Source organism: Neopelma chrysocephalum, unplaced genomic scaffold, assembly GCF_003984885.1.
Source record: "Neopelma chrysocephalum unplaced genomic scaffold, ASM398488v2 Primary Assembly neopelma1_25, whole genome shotgun sequence".
NCBI classification, from domain to species: domain Eukaryota; kingdom Metazoa; phylum Chordata; class Aves; order Passeriformes; family Pipridae; genus Neopelma; species Neopelma chrysocephalum.
Genome location: NW_020897694.1, coordinates 7,064,603 through 7,083,467, shown reverse-complemented (window position 1 = coordinate 7,083,467; position 18,865 = coordinate 7,064,603). Strand labels below are relative to the sequence as shown.

General features: G+C 40.6%; 1 protein-coding gene across 7 annotated transcripts in view; it reads left to right on the top strand.

Moving 5' to 3' along the window:
- ENOX1 (ecto-NOX disulfide-thiol exchanger 1) overlaps window positions 1-18,865 on the top strand; it is a 375,855-nt gene that overhangs the window by 118,510 nt on the left and 238,480 nt on the right. For all 7 annotated transcript variants that reach the window (XM_027674315.1, XM_027674313.1, XM_027674320.1 and 4 more), the window contains one exon: window positions 4,973-5,050. The gene's annotated coding sequence lies outside the window, so the exon portion shown is untranslated. The remainder of the gene's footprint in view (window positions 1-4,972; window positions 5,051-18,865) is intronic.

The following is an 18,865-nucleotide window of genomic DNA, read 5'->3' as shown; positions in this document are numbered from 1 at the left end:
ACAGTCTGAATTTCCCTGTGCAGTCAACATGAGGTCGACTTTCATTCTTTGGGTGCTGGTGGAGCTGGAGATGAGCTACAAACTCCCAGACTTTTTGCTCTGAAAGTCAGCAGAAGAAGAAAGATGTTCAGGGATTTCCACAAGTGGAGAAACCTCTGTACCCGGCATTGCAGAAATGTGGGTGAAAAAATACATGCTGAAATGAACAAAGGGGTATGCTATGGTGGAGTGTAAACTTGTTGTGTGAATTAGAAGTAGATATCAAAGAGCTGTCTGCAACATCTCCAGCAGTCCAGGGCATTGAGTGTCCCTGCATGCTCCAAGCCAAGTGTCAGCTTGTTGGGAGGCTGGGAATTGCAGTGTTGGAAATGACAGGCTGACAAGCTGTTCCTACAGACAGAGGCATTTTTTGCAATGAGGCAAGAGTTAAACTCTGTGGCCAAGAGTTAAGCTTTGTGGCCAAGAGTTAAACCTTGTGAACCTGTATCAAACAACAACCTGTTTGTTGTTCAGGTAGTGTTTATGCATTTGCACTGTAGAAGAATAAGTCTTACTTGGAAATAAGTCCTTATTTTGAAAGCTTTTAAATTTTTCTCTTTACATACTGATCTTGCACTATATAGAGGCATAATCTGCTACTTTTAAAGTGTCCTGTAAGCTGTAAGACTTGAATAACAAATGCTACATTAAGATAATCAACCTTTCAGACCAGTGGGTCATGGCCCTGAAACTGCCTGTTCATGAAAGCTCAAATTCTTCAGCTTTAGAAACCCATGGAAGCATATAAATCACTCAAAATAAACCCACAGAGAAATAACTTCCCCTTCCCCATTGCTGTCCTACTGTGGGAAAGACCTTTTGCTATCCCTGATTTCCCCTTGGAATGAAATCTCATCCAGCATTCAATACAAAATTAATAAAGGTATATGGAGCATGTTGAGCAAACAGTGACATATCCCCAATGGTGAATTTACATCCCCCCCACTCTGTTTAAAATTAATAAAGGAAGACAGAGCATACAAAACCAACACAGGAGAGTATAAAACCCCACACACAGAGCCTATAAGGCTTGGCACCGAGGGTGGGCCGCTGCTCTGGAGTAAGCGGCTGTAAGTGATGGGCAAAGCACGTGTTGGAAGTGCCAGTTCCCTTTATTGGGCTGGTTCAGGAGGACTGCTTGGCAGCATGCCCGGTGGATTTGTCACTCGGGAGTGGGCATTGCCTCGGTTATTTGTTGTGTTTGCAACATTTCTGTGACATTCCCTCCTTCCTGCAGGTGATGTGCAGGATAAAAGATGGCTGTTACAATTGGAGTCCTGCTCATCTGCATCCCACCTTCCACTTGCCTTCTGCCCTTCCCTCTCCCAAAGGCACATTCTGCTGTCATCAGCATGCAGTTATGGGTCTGTAAAAATGTTCTGTGATCTGAACAGCCAGCCAAAGGCTTCAGCAGCTGTTGTGATGGACCAGGGACTGCTGGAGCAAGGGAATGAAGATAGTATGAATGACTGTGTCATTCATTCCCTTCAGAAAATTGCCCTATTTTAGTATAGAAAATAGATAAGAGTCCCCAAATATTGCCTTCGATAATCTACCTGAATTATTATGTAGTTCTCAGATACCTCTTTATGAGCTGGGAGGCCTGGCATGGAGGTCAAATACCAGGAAGATGGGCTCTAGCAGTTATTCTACAGCAGTTAAGCATAATCAGTTATATTCAAAGCAACCTCTTCTTTACCAGCACGAACTATAAGCTGTACCCTTCAGAGCTGTGCCAACCCCCTCCACAAGTGCCAGCACTGATCCAGCTGCAGAAACTTCCCACAACTGATGGTGAACAGTTGGAAACTGTCACTTTTCAAAATGTTTATGGGCACAGGTTTCCTAAGAGATAACAGTTGTCCTGTGTTGCATGCTGGCTTCAGGTTAAGCTATTCTTTATCACTTTGATGTTCTACAGACACCGCCGGTTACCCCCAGGTTTGCAGCCCCAGCTTCTCTCACCAGTTAATGTGTATTTTATGAGCCCAGAGATGATGCTGCAGAGAGTGGAACTGTGCCAAAAAGAGTTGTTCCTGCTTGTCTTCATCCTTGATTGTTTTTTTTTTTCTGTACTTGTGGCAGCTGAAGGAGGGGAATGCTGTAGCTGTGTCAAGAAAAAGCTGCCTAAACTGCTTTGTAGTGTAATGGCTGGTACACAAATTTACAACTGCCCCGGAGCAATGTGTCAGCTGTGTGTCTTAAGCTCCTCGTGTACCAACTCTTCCCATTGCTTCTAAGAGAAACTGGACCAGTCTGTGGTGGTCTGTTAGAGGTCTGCAAGTGGTACTGGCTGACAGCATTTATTTGGGGACTGGCTTGCAAAGACTCCAGAGACTTTTCAAGTTTGTTATCCCAGGTGGGATCAAATCACTTGCTTGCGCCCTGTGAGACAGACCAACAATGTCCTCCATCTGCCAGCAGCTCAGTGGGCCTTGGGTAGAAGGCCAAGGTGCTAAGCCACGAATTTCAGAAGTGTATTTTGTAAGTAATGCTTTATAGCTAACTTAAAGACGAACTGTTAATTTGGATGCGGCAACTGTGTGTTAAGTAGGATGAAGCTGTTGCAAGAAAACATCTTCCTTCCGAGAAAATCCCTTCCTGTAGGCAAGTCTTCAGTCATCTGTGTAACCTTTGTCATCCTCTCCTCCCTGGAGAATCTTCTCTGTGACCTTTGCTATTCTACCAAGGCGCCTCATAAATTATTATTCTTTTAAATGGCACTTAGGCTGTCGTAGTGGCTGCTAGACTTGAAGATTTGCAGTCTACCCTGTAATTTTGAGAGGAAAAAAAATGGTTAAGTGACAGAAGAAATATTGTACTTCACGATAAAACTACTTTTGTGTTTCATTTTCCGCTCAAGTCATTCATATCCCTGTCACTAACCTCATTCAGGTCAAGGGCTTGAGGCAGAGATTGGGCATAATATTTTTGGTCAGACTGATGCATCTGAATATTACAAACATCTGTAATTTTGAAATTGAAATGAACATTGTGTTAAATCCTCAGGCAAATATTATTAAGGCATAATAGATTGACGAAGTTTACATTTCTTTTGGCAATTCAGGCCCAGGCTCTGTTGGCTGGTTATTCCAGACATTAATGAACCTGTTCACACAAAGGGAGCTGCTCCTTATGGATGCAGATTAGATCCTGCATTCTGCAAACTTCACAGGAAAATCTGTGGCCCAAGTAGCTGAAATAACAATGAAAAAATTAATCAGGCACACATTAAAATTGAAGCATGGAAGAAAACATCTGCAGCAATCAATGGACGTCTGGGTAACATACTTGCAGTGCTGTTTCGCCAGCTTACATCTGGAGCGGTTCATGAGAAAAGAACAGATGCTAGTGTGAAATAGGTCATCATAGCAGCAGGGCATCAGAACAGGGACATTTCTTTTTTTCTTGCAGTAACAGCTATTTCTTTTTATTCACACTCATTATGAAAATGTTAGCCAAGTCTGAAATGTGAATGCATGTATTGTGACAAGCCAGTAATCTTAAAGGACATAAAGGTAAAAAATAACCTAAGGAGAAGTCTTCAGAGAAGCAGCCCTTTTGCAGTACACATTGAGTATTCTTTAACAGACATGATGACTATTTTTTGTTAAGATTATGATTTTTTCCCCTTGCTTTATTTATGTATTTAGTAGAGATGTTGCTAAATGCCATCTTGCTGGCAAATGCCCAGAAGCGGAGATGCTAATTCAGGGGAGTTTCATCAGTCATTTCAAAGGAGAGGTCACACAGATAAGAAAAATGAACAGTACACAGTATGTGAAGCAGTGACATTCAATGAGTCCTTGTCACTAGCAGCCATTAGCATGGAGGCCTGCTGTTATGTTTCAGTGCTTTTCTTGACCAAGCAGGGAGCCTTCGGAGCACTGTAGCAGTTAATACCATACAAGTTATTGTTTCTTTCTTCAATGCTTTGTATTTTTAGTACCATTTAGATGTTTCTCTGTCCCCTTGTGCATCTAAAATTTTAAAGAGAACCAAGGAATGCATAATTTATATCTCTCCCAGAGGTAATGGAGTGACTCGATATCCGTGAAGGGGATGATTTTAAATTTCATGTCTTATGCAAGAGGTGATTTTTATATGAAAAGTGCAAAAATTGACCTCAGAGATACCCAGATAATTACCCTTACAACAACAGGTGTGGACTCCAGAGGGGATTAAAGCAGAAAGCTTTAGTGCCTTGTGTATCATTGTCCCTTGTGTATCATGGTATCATGGTTGGCATGATCGAAAACTTAGCAACTGATAGATCTCAGGGAATATGACTTATGTTTTGACTAGGAATAGCACATCCAGGAGGTTGAGAAGACAAGTTTGCTTTGACTCTGTTGAAGAATTCATGCAAGATGGAAGGCATTTGCTTACTGCTGAAATTCTTTCCTTCATTTAAAGGATAAAGCAATTGTTTATTGATGTTGGACAGAACGCATCAGTACATGCTTTGTCACACAGCACAGTTCCACTAGACTATTTCTGGTTTCATTTACCAAAAGCCTAGAAGTGCCATGGCTAGAAATACATATATACTTCTTTGATATGCTATGTGTTTGAAAATGCACTTTAAGGTCTGTATTACAGACAGTTCAAAGGGAATATAAATTGGTGCAGTATTCTCTCTTTTTTCTTTTCTTTCTAATCCAGTCCCACATATTCATTGCATTTTTACACCAATGGTTTTCGATAACTTGTCTTTAAAAACAACTTACCACTTTGTATTTTATTTAACTTAAACTTTGCTGTGTTTAAATGATTGTTATGATCTAGCTACTCCCGTAGTTTACAGTGTTTAACATCCTCTTAACCAAATCTACACTGATACTTAGCATTGCGTATCCAAGGAAACAGCTGATCTTATTTGCTTTTACTTTGGAAACTCTCTAGTTTTAACTATTCTTTCCACTTCTTGCAGGATTGGCCATGAGAATTTGTAACATTCCTTTGGAAATACTGTGATGGGGCCACTGAGAAGTTACCTTCCTGCATACAGGTATGTAAACTGAATTGCATTCTGACTTTTTTTCGTGGTTTAGGAATGGTATTCTCCAATTTAGTGTTCCCACTGAAACCACTCCAAACCATGTGCTGATTGTTCACTCCCCCTTCCTCTCCTCCTCCCCTGTGACAGACTGGAGAGGAGAACTGGAGGCAGAAAAGGTAAAGATCAGGGGTTGAGATAAGAACAATTTACTGGAAACGGTAAGGAGATAAGAAATCACCAGTGACGGCAACAGTACTAAGAAAAGAGTGTACAAGAAAAAGAAACATCATTGCTCAGCATGCAGAAACCCCAAATAATGCAGAACTGCTCCTTCTGCCATGCTACCCTGACCAAGAAGTGAGCCCTCTCCCCATCCCTGGAAAATGATATGAGGTGTTATAGAATAACCTCTTGGTCCTAGCCATGCCCTCTTCTGGCTACTGCAAAAATTAACCCTGTCCTGGATGGAACGAGGACACTATTTCAGCATCTAGACTCCTGTGCTAACGTATTATCTTTTTTATCTTGAATGCATGCAAACCAAATTTAATTATATTCTGGAGAAAGAGTTGTGAAAAAATTATTTTTGTTTCTTGCAATATGCTTAGGACATAACTCTGTTCTGTTACTATTGTATAGATGTAGAATAACGCATTCATCTTTCCTTTGAGGTGAATTACTGCAGTTCATACAGTTGAACTGCAGAAAGGAATTGGACCTGTATGTCATTTTCTTCTCACTGCTATGCCTTTCAGTGTGTTTTGAAACTGCATTACCCTAAAAGGCCCTGCAGTCGATTGCTCCCACCCAGGTTGCTAATATGTGAGCAGCTGACCCACAGTTATAACTATAGATGTTTTGAGAAGCACACTTAGCAAAGGGTCAGCAGAATTACTGAGGCTTTCAGGTCAGGAGAAGCTCAGGTTCATGGAAAGTTTAAGAAAATTAAAATAAACAAAGGATTGTATTTAAGAGACTGTAAAAGGAGCAGAATATTAATGGTTTGATTCCTCTAGTGTCATCACGGCAAGGAGCAGTGAGGAGCCTGTAGCTAATTCTATGTTCTTGTCAGCCGGAACAATAGTGTTATAAGCACTGTGGCCCACGATCGCTCTGATTTAGAGGGTAGAAAACACTCCCCTGCATTTCAATATGCTTTTCTATGCAGCTATCAGAGAAAGATTTGAGATGTGGATTCACCGTCCCTGGAGGTTTTTAAGATGAGACTGGATGTGGCACTTAGTGCCATGGTCTAGTAACCATGGCGGTGTTTGATCGAGGGTTGGACTTGGTGGTCTAGGAGGTCTTTTCCAACCTGGTTGATTCTATGCTTCTATGATTTCTTACTGCTTTCAGAGGTAGTATTGAACAACATTTTTATAGAAATCTTCTCAGAAAAACCCATGGGAATCAGCTTTTCCGTCTGGATGGTCATACACTGCTATTGGTCATACTCAGGGTCTGTGGGAGTTGTATGTCATCCTAAACAATAATTTTCAAAACTGTTCATTTTGGAATATGTTCCATTTCATCTACTTGGTTTAGTTTGGAATACTTTCGGTGTTACTGCTGTCCTTTTTGCCTCTGTAGTCACATACTATTCTATTACTCTGTAGGAATTCTGCAGGGAAAGTGGCCTGTAAACCTTAAACAAAACAAATATCAGATAGATTAAGGGGATGAGAGGTATCCAAAACAACTTTTTATTTGTTCTTGGAAATGATTATGATTTGGTAATATCTTTTAAAGCCAACACAGCTCCAAGATGCTTTAGGAACTCTGAACCTAGATGTAAACCTCACACAAGGCTATGGCTTGTGTAATGAGCAAAGGCCCTACATCAGACTGGTTGAGATATTGCAGAGACAAATCTGATAGTGGTGCCTTGGGCCTGTGTTGAGTGAAAGCTCCATGTTCAAAAATAAGTAGCTTTTCGGTGTAATTGAACAACTGTTGAATGATCTGTGTCATCCTAAGGCTTTGACTGCACTGTTTCTTTCTTTAATAATGATGTCCCTTAGGGCAATATTCGTGATTTTCTTTGGCATGGAGTGGAGAGAAAGAAGTGCAAACACTGAAAGACATTTAGGATAAAGGGAGAAAACTAGAGGCAGTATTGGCAATTGGATTGTAAATCCTATACTAGCGGCAACAGCAGCTTTATGAAAATCTTCCCTTTCAGACCTGTCTATGAGCGTTTTTTGAATCAAGGCTCACCTAAGACTTCCAAGAGTTACTGTTGAAATTGCCAAAGGAAAGTGTTGTTAGACCTGCGTCTTAAAAATTTGATACAAATGTAGTCAACAGCTGCTATGTGGAGAAAGCTTAGACATCATTAATCTAAAACACATTTTAAAAATGTCCTTGTTCACAAGTCTGATTCCTGAAGAATTGTGATGTACATACAAATCAGTATCATGTCATTTAAAAAGAGGATAAATATCATATTAATTTGATACATGTACATATTAGATGTATGTATACTAAGTGGCATAAAATAGTTTGGGTATAGGTGTGCTGCACCTTCATTATAATGCAGAAGCAAAGGAAAACCAATTAAGTTAAAAGGCAAGACAGTTCTACTGAAAAGGAGATAGAAGGTGAAATTTCCCTTTGGAAAGTATTGCCCCGAGGTATTATCAAAAGGTATCACAAGACATAGATATTTACATCAATAGGAATGCCATCATAGATGTATTTTTCATATTATACATTTATTAAGCAGTTACAGCTGTTACACAGCAGTTGCCTGATGGAAGGTTGAACTCAACAATCCTGAGCCTGGGATTTGGGTGAAGCTTCTTCTGCAACTGTGTAGGTATCTCTTGTACCACTTCTCTGCAGCATCTGGTATAGATATTGAAGGAAGAAACAGGATAGTGATCTAGTTAAATAATTAGTTTAACCTAGGTCAGCTTTTTCCATTTATCCCATGTCTTTCACTGCAAATCTCATGGTTTGTTTTTTTTATTTGTGTCTCCTCCTCTTTCACAGTTCTATTTTCTTAATCTCTCTTTTATTTCCTGCCTATGAACCCTCAACCCATTCTCCAGAGAAGCTTCTTTTTCCCTGACACTTTTATTACTTGTTCTTGCTTTGGTGGAGTTTCTTAAGTTTTTTCTGTTGGGGTCACTAAATGCCTCTTGGAGTGTCCTCAAACCTTTGCCCTTGACACCCTTATGGTTAAACAAGTGTCTTGGTTTTATGGGGAGTAGGGAAAAACAAAAGTGGTGAAAACAGTTCTTGGCTACCACATGGGATGGGAAGCCTCTAACTCCTGGGGCTGGGCTCATCTGCTGTGTCCTCCTATTAAAACATCCTGGGCACATGGTCAGCCTGGGCTAGCTCTTGCAGGAGTTTGGTGGAGGGAGCACTGCTCCATTATCTTGCTGCTTCTTCAGCAAAGAAATCGCAACTGGCAAAATACCAATCTGTCACAAAACATGGGAGGGAGAGGGAGAAAGGAAGGGAAGAGCCTCAGGAGAGCACTTTTCCAACCCAAGTGTGTAATCATGGCAACCATACCTTTAATCTGTGTACCAGCACTGCACGCGGACCTGCTGCCACTGCATTAGATACACGTGCCTGCCTTAAAGCCATGCTGCCAGAAAGGCCAAACCCTCTGTGCCACTAGGCTTTGCTCAGGGCACAGCTGTCACACCAGAGACTTCAATGCAGGGCTGCAAAGACAAAGGAGGTGGAGCTGATGCACAAACCTGAACCATGGAGGAGCATGTTGTCTTTGTGCACCTTATATGTAAATTACCTGGCTACAAAAAGGAAGAGAGGAAAGGGAATGTTACTACCTGGAAATGTTCCATGTGTGCATTTGACACATATATTTGAATTATTGAAAAGATGGAAACCAAATAGTTTGGTAGCTGGAGAAAATCTATAAGCTACAGTCTTGAAGGGAATGTGGGAGAATAAAATGGGAAAATGGGGGAAGTAAATCTCACAAAACTGCCATGGAGGGACAGTTACATTTTATTAAAACAGAAATTCAAACCAGACTGTGATTTTGTAAAGACTGTTGTGTCCAAATCATGAGTTGTATGTGCAAGCTAATATAAACACAACGAAGATGGTGCAAGGACTCAAGCACAAGTATTATGAGGACCGACTGAGTGGTCAGGATGGGACTGTTCCATCTGGAGAAAAGGAGGCACAGGGGAGATCTTGTTGTTCTCTACAACCTGAAAGGAGATTGAAGCGAGGCAGAAGTCGGTCTCTTCTCACATGTAGCAAGTGATAGGGTGAGAGGATAAAGCCTCAGATTGTACCAGGGAAGGTTTAAATTGGATACTCAACAAAATTTCTTCATGAAAATGATTGTCCAACATTGGAACGGGCTGTCCAGGGGGGTGGTAGAATCATCATTCCTGGAAGTGTTCAAAAAACACGGGGATGTGGCACTTAGGGACATGGTTTAGTGGTGTACATGGCCATGCTCAATTAACGGTTGGACTTGATGATCTTGGAGGTCTTTTCCAAACTTAACAATTCTATGATTTTATATACATTTTTTACGTTTATTTTTGAATGATTATTCAGAGCACCTGTGACCATCCACCTGCTTTTTTATTGCCCACAGCAAGACATGGAGCAAGTGATTATTAGAAAAACTAAAATGGCATTTTGCTTACCTGAGTAAGAGCTGTGGCCAGAGATACTGCAAGAGACTGAAATTAATATGGATACAGGGAAAAAAAATCAACCACCAACCCAGACAGCAGATTCACCTTCCACTGGCTTTTATGTTTTGAGTTCTTCTCAAGGTATTTCTAGAAATGGTGGCAAGTGCTTCCTCTGCTGAAGGGACAACCCAGAAGCATCCTTAAATACCTCCCTGTTATGTTACTGATAGCTACTGCCCAGAAGAATGGGAATGGCTGAGAGACTCTCGCAAACTACACAAAGTATTGATAAACTCAGATTAGAAGTAAAGCTCTTTACTACCCTCACTCCAGTGCCATCATCTTGTGCTTCAAAGCGGCAATTAGATGATAATCTTTGCTGATCTTAACTCCTGGGACATAACACAAAAAGAAGGGAGATCTTTAGTGTCAACAGTCAAGAATAACTTAGGGACAGCAAAGATAATTCACTCATTTGGCTTCATTACCAACAAGAGCAAAGTTGTCTAGATAATCGGTGATTATTTACCTAATCTTCCAGTAAGGAATATTTCAATGCCACCCCATGTAGTCTCTTCCAGGGCTACACAACACTTGGGTATTTCTGAAATCCAGATGTTGGATTATGCTCTATTTGCTCCATAGGAAGCCATTTGGTGTCTTATTTATAGTGAGGATATACGGTTGAACATAACTTTCTTTATGGTAATCTCTCAAATATTAGAAGGAAAAATTACTTTACATGGTAGCTGATTTAATTTGTTTATCTATTTTTCAGAATAAGCATTTGCAGATCTTATATGTCCCATTCCAAACACTTTTCTTCCTGTCTTTCTCCCATTTACCTGTACCCTTCCATGTACTGCTAATTTCTTGACACAAGTGCCAGCATTAAGAAGCTGAATATAGTCAGTATGACTTTCAGATGGATACAAATTATGTAAAATAAGTACAGAATTTAAAAGCTCAGTAATTAATTATGGAGATACACCTTCAATTAAAATTACCCCAGTCCATATTGTGCCTCAGTTTTGTCTAGATGGAGTCACTACTAGTGTCTTCTCTGTTCCATCTGTTAAGCTCTCTCAGTATGATACTAGGTAATGAATGACATTGTTGGAGAACCACTAAGTGTGCAACTGATAGCTCTCAGCATATGGATAATGACCCATCTTGCACCTTTTCATTGTCCACATTCTGGCTGCACAGAGATATCTGAACAATAGATGAGATGAAATGGTGGCCATAGCACATTTCAGAGACAATAATTGTCCATTTAGGTCCCTTTAAAAGAAAGACAGCAAAGAACTGCTAAGTTTTCTGTGCCTGAGGCCCTCAGAAGAATCAGTCACACATCGTGAATAATAATAATAATAATAATAGGACAGCTGCTCAAGTGAACGTGATCAGTATTGACACCTTCCAGGAGGAGTAATCCCCTTGATCAAAGCAGGTGTTACAGCAAGATAAAAGTCATAAGCTACAGATCCAGTGAAAGTCTGTTGCCATATACGGAAAGATACAAAATGATTTCACTTCTGAAAGGCACTTAGAACATCTTCTCCAGCTAAGAGGAGAAATCCACTGTCACCTCTACTGTCCAAGTCTCCAGAAGCAGCAGTGAAACTTGAAGAGACAGTACTTAAAAAACAAGGACTATTCAGATGGCCAAGTGACAACCAAAATGAACGGTTAGAAAATAATCCTTTATTTTTTTTCCATCACAGCCCAGCAGAATGTTGGCAGGTTTATGTCCTTTCTCTCCTGCTTTTTAGATAAAGTATGAAGAAAGGCTACCCATTCAAATAGTAAACATTAAAGGATTTTTTGGATTGGTGTACATAATAGCCAATCATAGAACCTTAGAATCATTTAGGTTGAAAAAGACATTTAAGATCATCAGGTCCAACTGTTAATCTGGTGCTGCCAAGTCCACCACTAAACCGTGTCCCTAAGTGCCACATAGCACTTCTGGGATTGAGGGTCCCAAGATATACTGCTCCAGAATGACTCAGGTTTCTAGGGTCAGTTATCGTTTCAGTAAAGGGAAAATACAGAGAAGGTGACTACTCAATGCCACAAATAAAAAAAAAAAACAAAAACCAAGCAAACGAAAAAGAAAAACTTAAAGGAAACCACATCAACTTTAATATGGTTGGTTGACTCTACAGAAGAAATGATCCAAAAGTGGCTGTAGACAACCATTCAGGAAAGACTGTGTTCCTACTTAATGTCATTGATCCCACATTCAGAAAAAAACAAACAAACAAAAAAACCCTGAATATTGTGTTCAAGAGGTATTCTAAGAATCTGAGGAAAGCTTGACCAAGCAGTTTGCTCAAAGAGCAAAAATGAAAGCAGAAAGATGAAAAAATATCTTGGGTCAAGCTACTCATTAGCTTTGAGCTTTTCAGAACACTATTAAAAATTAACCAAGGAAAAGGTAATACATACTATTGCCCCAAATATCTCAGAAGTAAAAAAAAATTGTTCTTCATCTAAGTAGCCACAGGTTTTTTTTTTTCCTAAAATTATCCTAGAAAATTAGGAAGTAGCTTGAGGGCCCTGCAGCTGCATCAACTGTACTGACACTTTTCCCATCAGATCAGTGGCTGATCTGTTTCCAAGGGCCTCCAGTGATGGAGATTCTCTGGGGAAATCATTCCAATGCCTAATTTTCCTTACTATTAGAAAAATGCTTTTTTTCTTTTCGTAACACACGAGCTACTTCTGTTCTACCTGCAGTGAACAGGAATAGATTATTCCCTTTTTTCTTGCAATCATATTTGAGACCTTCAGGGTCTTTTTTCATGTTTCCCTAAGTTTTATCTTCTTTGGATTAATCAACAAATTAGCCCTTCAATTGTTTTGTCATGCTTTGTAGAGTACTCACTGTTAGTTGGTCACATCCTCCTTAAAATGTGGCATCCAACACTTTACCTAAGGTTATGGTTGAAGTCTTTCCAAAGTGAAGTAAAAAAGGAGAATTCCCTCACGAGTCTTGTACATAACATTCTCCTTTATATTTCCAATCTGATATTCATACATACATGACAGTGACTCAGTTGAAGCTTCTACTAGATAACCTCAGGTCCTTCATAGTAAAACTAATCCTGTTTGAGCATTTGCTGAGTTGACTGTTTCTGACCTCACCTCTCAAAGTTAATTGCCAGCAGCTCCAAGATTTTCTCTGTCAGTGATCTAGGTATTCCAGGGTGCAATTCATAAGATCCAGACAATTTGAACTACTTTAACTTATCTTGGTTCTCTTTAATATACTTTGTCCTGTTATGAGCTGAATTGCTACTCCTTTGTCTTCAGTGTTAACTGTTGTGGCTTTCTGATCACTGCTGATCCTAAAAATGATTTTTCCTCCCATTGAGTGGTAAATGAACTCTTTCTTCTCGGTATTGCTAATAATAGTTTCTTACTGTTGTACTTTGTGGTTTTCTTAGGAAGGTTTTCTACCTTTGAAGCCCCCAGCAAAAGTACATGGAAATGTTACACAAACTAGAGGAAGGGAAGACAAAGTAAAATTTTCATAATATGGGACTTCACAGAGGTACTAGGCTTACAAGTGCAATTGAACATAGTTACAACAGTACTTGACAGGTAGGACACAGATGTCCCTATTCTTACAGACTCAGTGTAAACCTGACTTGATCTAATTGAAACAAGAACCAGCACCAAAGAGAATAAAGGAAAACATTTCAGAGGGACCAAAGATCTTGAAAGCAAAGGTCAAATCCAGGAGAGAGCTGAGTCTGAAATATGGCACCCTGTTTCTAAAATTGACTGGTATCAAGTGTTTTATTTAGAGGAGACTTAATTTCTTCATAATGCTGTTCTTCTAATGTTTTAGGGCCACCAATTTCCTTTGTAGTTATTCACAGTGTTCTGTGTTTCTGTCATTCCATGAAAATATCCTGAGTGTTCTTACATTTTTTATTTTCTCTTCACACAGCTTTTTTACTTTTCAAGGTGACAAAGAAACAAGGGGATAAGGGAAAGGATTACAGAGTAACAGGTTGAACACATAGCTTATTCTGTAACAAGCTTTCATACCTTTGTCCAATGTTCCTTCTTTTTTTGCTGTTGTTCTTTTTTTTTTGGGGGGGGGAGGTGATGGGGTTGAGCTATTCAGCAATGTTTCTGAAATCCTGGCCAAAGTTCTGCAGAAGAGCTCCTGTCAGGTTCTCGTGTCTGTCACACAAGTGAGATCAATCAACTGCACTGTCTGTTCCCAATGAAGTGTAGATATATAGAGAAAGCTGGTTGTTCTCTTGTTCTGGGTCATGAAGCATTTTGAATGTCTGATCTTTCTATAATCCTTCCAGGAGCATTCCCCTTTAATGCTAGAGGCCTTTGATGCAAGATTTTATAATGGTCAGTCCGGCAATCCTTCCACCATTAATGCATCTTTGATGGCTCTGTCTATAGGTTGAAGTGAGTTGGGATTTCTGTCGGAAAGTTTGTCAAGAGCCATACAGTCAGCAGGCAGCTTGTAGTACCACAGGATGAGCTTTCAGAAAAAAAGTCAGTGTTTGATAGACAAATGTACCATATTATTTTAAGGTCTTTAAGTTATAAAAAAACCCCTCACAAGTCTACATGAATGTCCTTCGTGACAGTGTTTTGGTTTTTTGAAGATGTTTCACTGTGTGTGCTGAGGACCCACTGGACTGCTGACAGTCTCACCACTGAATGCATGATGTGCCTAAGACTGTAGAGCCTAAATCAATGTAGAGAGCTGTAACTGAACAGCCCATGGCCTTGTTTCAGAGACTTTTCCTCACTCCCTTAGTTCTCCATTTGTACTCTCTTCTGCAGCATTTCCCCAAAAGTTGAAATCCTTGGTTTATACTTGAGTTTCCCAGGATTCAGATACTCAGTGAGAGTCCATAGACCTACAGCTAAGAGTTTACATCTATGTAGCAGAGGAGCTCCCTCTGTCCGTTTTCCAAGCCAACCAGAAGCTGTGTAGCACAGTTAGCATGATGCTGAGTACAAGCTTATAAATTGCTGTGATTGGCAGTGTTCATTAGCTCTGACTCAGTGCAGTTAACTTGGCCTCAGCATTGCTAGTGATTTTATCTGGCTTCTAGTTGTCTCTGACCCAGAGCAGAACTATCCTTAGTTGTGTGAGTCCAGCTGGTGTCATCACCCATACCATGCAAGCACATGCCATAGTAGACTTTGCCCAACATTTAAAGCACCGCAGATCCCTGGGAACAAATTGCTCTGTGAGCAGACAAGAAGCCTCTTCTAACGGATTAATGCCCCTTGTCCCTTAAAACTTGCACCTCAGTTTCCTGGCTCTGCCTCAGGTCCCTGCAGGCAAGGGGCAGCCCGTGCTGTGAAGCACGTTGTGCCAGCTGGCAGGTCTGCCTACACCTGCCCATTGGCTGTTCCCAAGCAGAGCACACCCAGGCTGCTCTGCCTGCCTCCCTCTCCCTAGGCAGCAATTTGTGCGCTGCTTTGCTGTCTGGCTACTGGTTTTCATTAAACTTCCAGTAATGAAATTACCTCTTGTGACTTCTCTCCAACTTTTATGCTGGCTCAAAAGTGGGTTCAAATTTGCCACTGCCCCTGCTCTGCCAGTAAAGGTGTAATAGATGGACAGGCAGAGGTTCAGTTAAAAATAACCACAGTGAACAAAAATCAGACTTGCTCTTTGCTCTAATGCTGCATTTTTATATTATTTTGATACCATATTGTACAGATCTGATTTTGAAGCATACTGCCTTCAAGTTCTCATTTCCACACTCATCACCAGAGGTTGCCCTCCCTTCAGCAGAGCTTAAAGGCGCAGCAGATTCTTTGTAAATGGGATCTGAGAAATTATTCATGTTAAAAGAACCATTTTTTAAAATGATTTTTTAATGACCCTAGTCGGGTTCTGGGTATGGCCAGGCAAATGCTTAAACTGAGGCAGCTGGAGGGATTGTGGTGGAAGGGGGAATGGGTCAGGAACAAGGCCCTGTGCTACTCCCCAACATCTAGAACGTTATATCCCTCAGTGTAGTGCTGTTATCACAGACACAAATCCCTCCTCCTTGGTCCCCTTTTTTCTACATGTTTTATCTCTGCAGTTTGGTAGCTTATAGGAGCCTGTCCCAAGAGAGAAATGGAACAATAAAAAAAGTGAATGTTTAAACTGATGGAAACATTTTTACTAGAAAATTGGGAAATTCATGTTCTAGGTGCCATTCTGTATTTGTAGCATCACACCTTTCATGACTGTATGATCACCCCAAATCTTTGCTGCTCATATTCCTTGATCAGTAAGGGAGATGACCAAAAATTTGCACTTCAGGTCTTTCAGGAGGTGAGATAAAGAACAAAAAAATTTGATCTCAGTAAGATTTAACTGTGTGATTCAGTCTGTAGCTGAATCAATTACTTTGGATATCAATAGTATAACAAAATATTCAAGGCCACTTGGGTTTGGCTGTAGAAAATGGCTAATATAATGAGGAACATAAGTCCCATTGCCTTCATGTTTGTTTTGTTTTCCTTGGTGGAAAGAGTTGACAGATGTGACTGGAGCATTTTGCCCCTGGGTTTATTACTAGCTTCTTAGTCAAGGAAATCTGAGTAATTTGACTACGTTGCCAACTCTGCTCCCAACTCCAGCTGAGGCAGGTTATAGATTGGACAAGGTTTGAAATGACTCTCCTTTTTAAAGCATTGTTTTGTGAAGAAGCAAAGAGCAGTTACTGCTTTAAGAGAATCTGTCACCTTGTCCTCCAGAAGAAAGGCAACAACAATCTTTTCCAATAATGCACCCGTTATCTCCATCCTGGAATTTATCAGACAGGAAACATATTGATCCAATTTGCAGGTTGCAGCCTGTAGTTCTCCAAACATGTCCAAACCCCTAGCACATGATGATGGCCAGAACTTAGTCTGCATTTAGTTTGCAGATGACACTAAGCTGGGGGGGAGTGTTGATCAGCTGGAAGGCAGGAGGGCTCTGCAGAGGGACCTGGATAGGCTGGAGAGTTGGGCTGATTCCAACGAGATGAGGTTCAACAAGGCCAAGTGCCGGGTCCTGCACTTCGGCCACAACAAACCCCTGCAGCACTACAGGCTGGGGACAGAGTGGCTGGAGAGCAGCCAGGCAGAAAGGGACCTGGGAGTTTGGATTGATAGGAAGCTGAACATGAGCCAGCAGTGCGCCCAGGTGGCCAAGAAGGCCAATGGCATCCTGGCCTGGATCAGGAACAGTGTGGCCAGCAGGTCCAAGGAAGTGATTCTTCCCCTGTACTCAGCACTGTTGAGGCCACACCTGGAGTACTGTGTCCAGTTCTGGGCCCCTCAGTTCAGGAAGGATATTGTGGTCCTGGAGCAGGTCCAGAGGAGGGCAGCTAGGCTGGTGAAGGGACTCAAGTACAAGTCCTCTGAGGAGAGGCTGAGGGAGCTGGGGCTGTTCAGCCTGGAGAAGAGGAGGCTCAGGGGAGACCCCATCACTCTCTACAGCTACCTGAAAGGAGGTTGTAGCCAGTTGGGGATTGGTCTCTTCTCCCAGGCAACTATCAGCAAGACAAGAGGGCATGGTCTCAAGTTGTGCCAGGGGAGGTTTAGGTTAGATATTAGAAATAATTTCTTTACAGAGAGGGTGATCAGGCATTGGAACGGGCTGCCCAGAGAAGTAGTGGATTCTCCATCCCTGGAGATTTTTAAAAAGAGACTGGATGTGGCACTTAGCACCATGGTCTAGTAACCACAGCGGTGTTGGATCAAGGGTTGGACTTGATGATCTCGGAAGTCCCTTCCAACCCAGTTGATTCTATGATTCTATGATTCCCCCCCCCACTTTCTCCCTTGTGGGCTGCTGTTCTCTTTACAATCCAAGCAATCTGAAGTAGAAGAAAAATCCCTCTGTTTCAACTAATTAATTTTAACTCTGTTCTTTAGGAAATTCTCTTACAATGTTTTCCTCCATGGTTTCTCAGCAGCTGTGAATTTGGAGAAAAAAAATGTGGATGGAAATATTTATATCCAAGCAAAATATGCTTAATTTGAGTTTAAAAAATCTATAAATATTTTCTATTTATTATTTATAATTTGTTGTCATTTTTTAATGGAGACAGTATTTTTTTTTGCATAAAACTGGCACTTCCCTTTTAATCTCTGGATTTGTTTTTTTAGGATTGCTTTTTAAGATAACTGACACCTTATACTTCTCAGAAAACCCTGTTGTAATGATTCACTGTGCTTTAGCCATCATTATGAAACAAAAATGAATGTGAAATCATTTGTTTTATGATCAATTTAGAGTGTGACAGATAAATCTTACTTGTTTGTTAGAAACCTCTTACAGAGGCTACTATGGCAACAAAATTAATGACAAAGAAGGAAGCTGTTAATTAATTGTTCAGACTGACTAGAATAAGAAAATCCTGAATCTTCGCTCAATCCGTTTACTAAAATCCAAATAGCTCTTGGTTATTTGTTTGAAGAGTTAGTGCATCTTTTTACTGTACTGGAAAAAAAGAGGTTTACGATAATAGAATTGAAAGGCCACATGGACTTCGTTAGTCTTCCCCTGTGATCCCATTGGAACTGATTGCTAAAGTTTGGGTTCGTGCTCACAATGATCCCCTCTGCTGCTAATAATTTGATGAATAAAGCTGATAATGCCTTTAGGCCACTAAGAACATAAACAAATAGGAGTAAACCCTGTCTCAAGATTTACAGTCTACAAAGCTGATACATGCCAAGCAAAATATAATACATTGGGATGCAGGCAAAAATGGTAGTTCCACTTCTTTTTAAAATAGTCCTGGGATGCTACCAGAGATATTATGTTGATACATGTTGGTAGGCATGAAATGAGTTGAGGAGTACGTAATGTCCTCAGGAGGAGAGGAAGAACTCCTTGGGATGCCTATAGGCAGTTAAGTATATAAACTACAACAGTTTCCTTATTACTAAAGTTGGCATATTATACTCTGTAAAGCAGGATTGATATGTTTTCTACAACAGAAGGATCAGCCAACAAACTGGTTCAAGTTGTAACTTATGGAGAGACTGATCCATTTTACTTTCTGGAATAAATTACAGTTTGAGAAAATAAATACATCTCTATAGAGAGTTCAGAGCATGAAATGTTTGGGCATTTTTACATATGCATTTAACTCAAGAGCCAGTCATATCATGGAAGTGCATATGGCCAGCACCC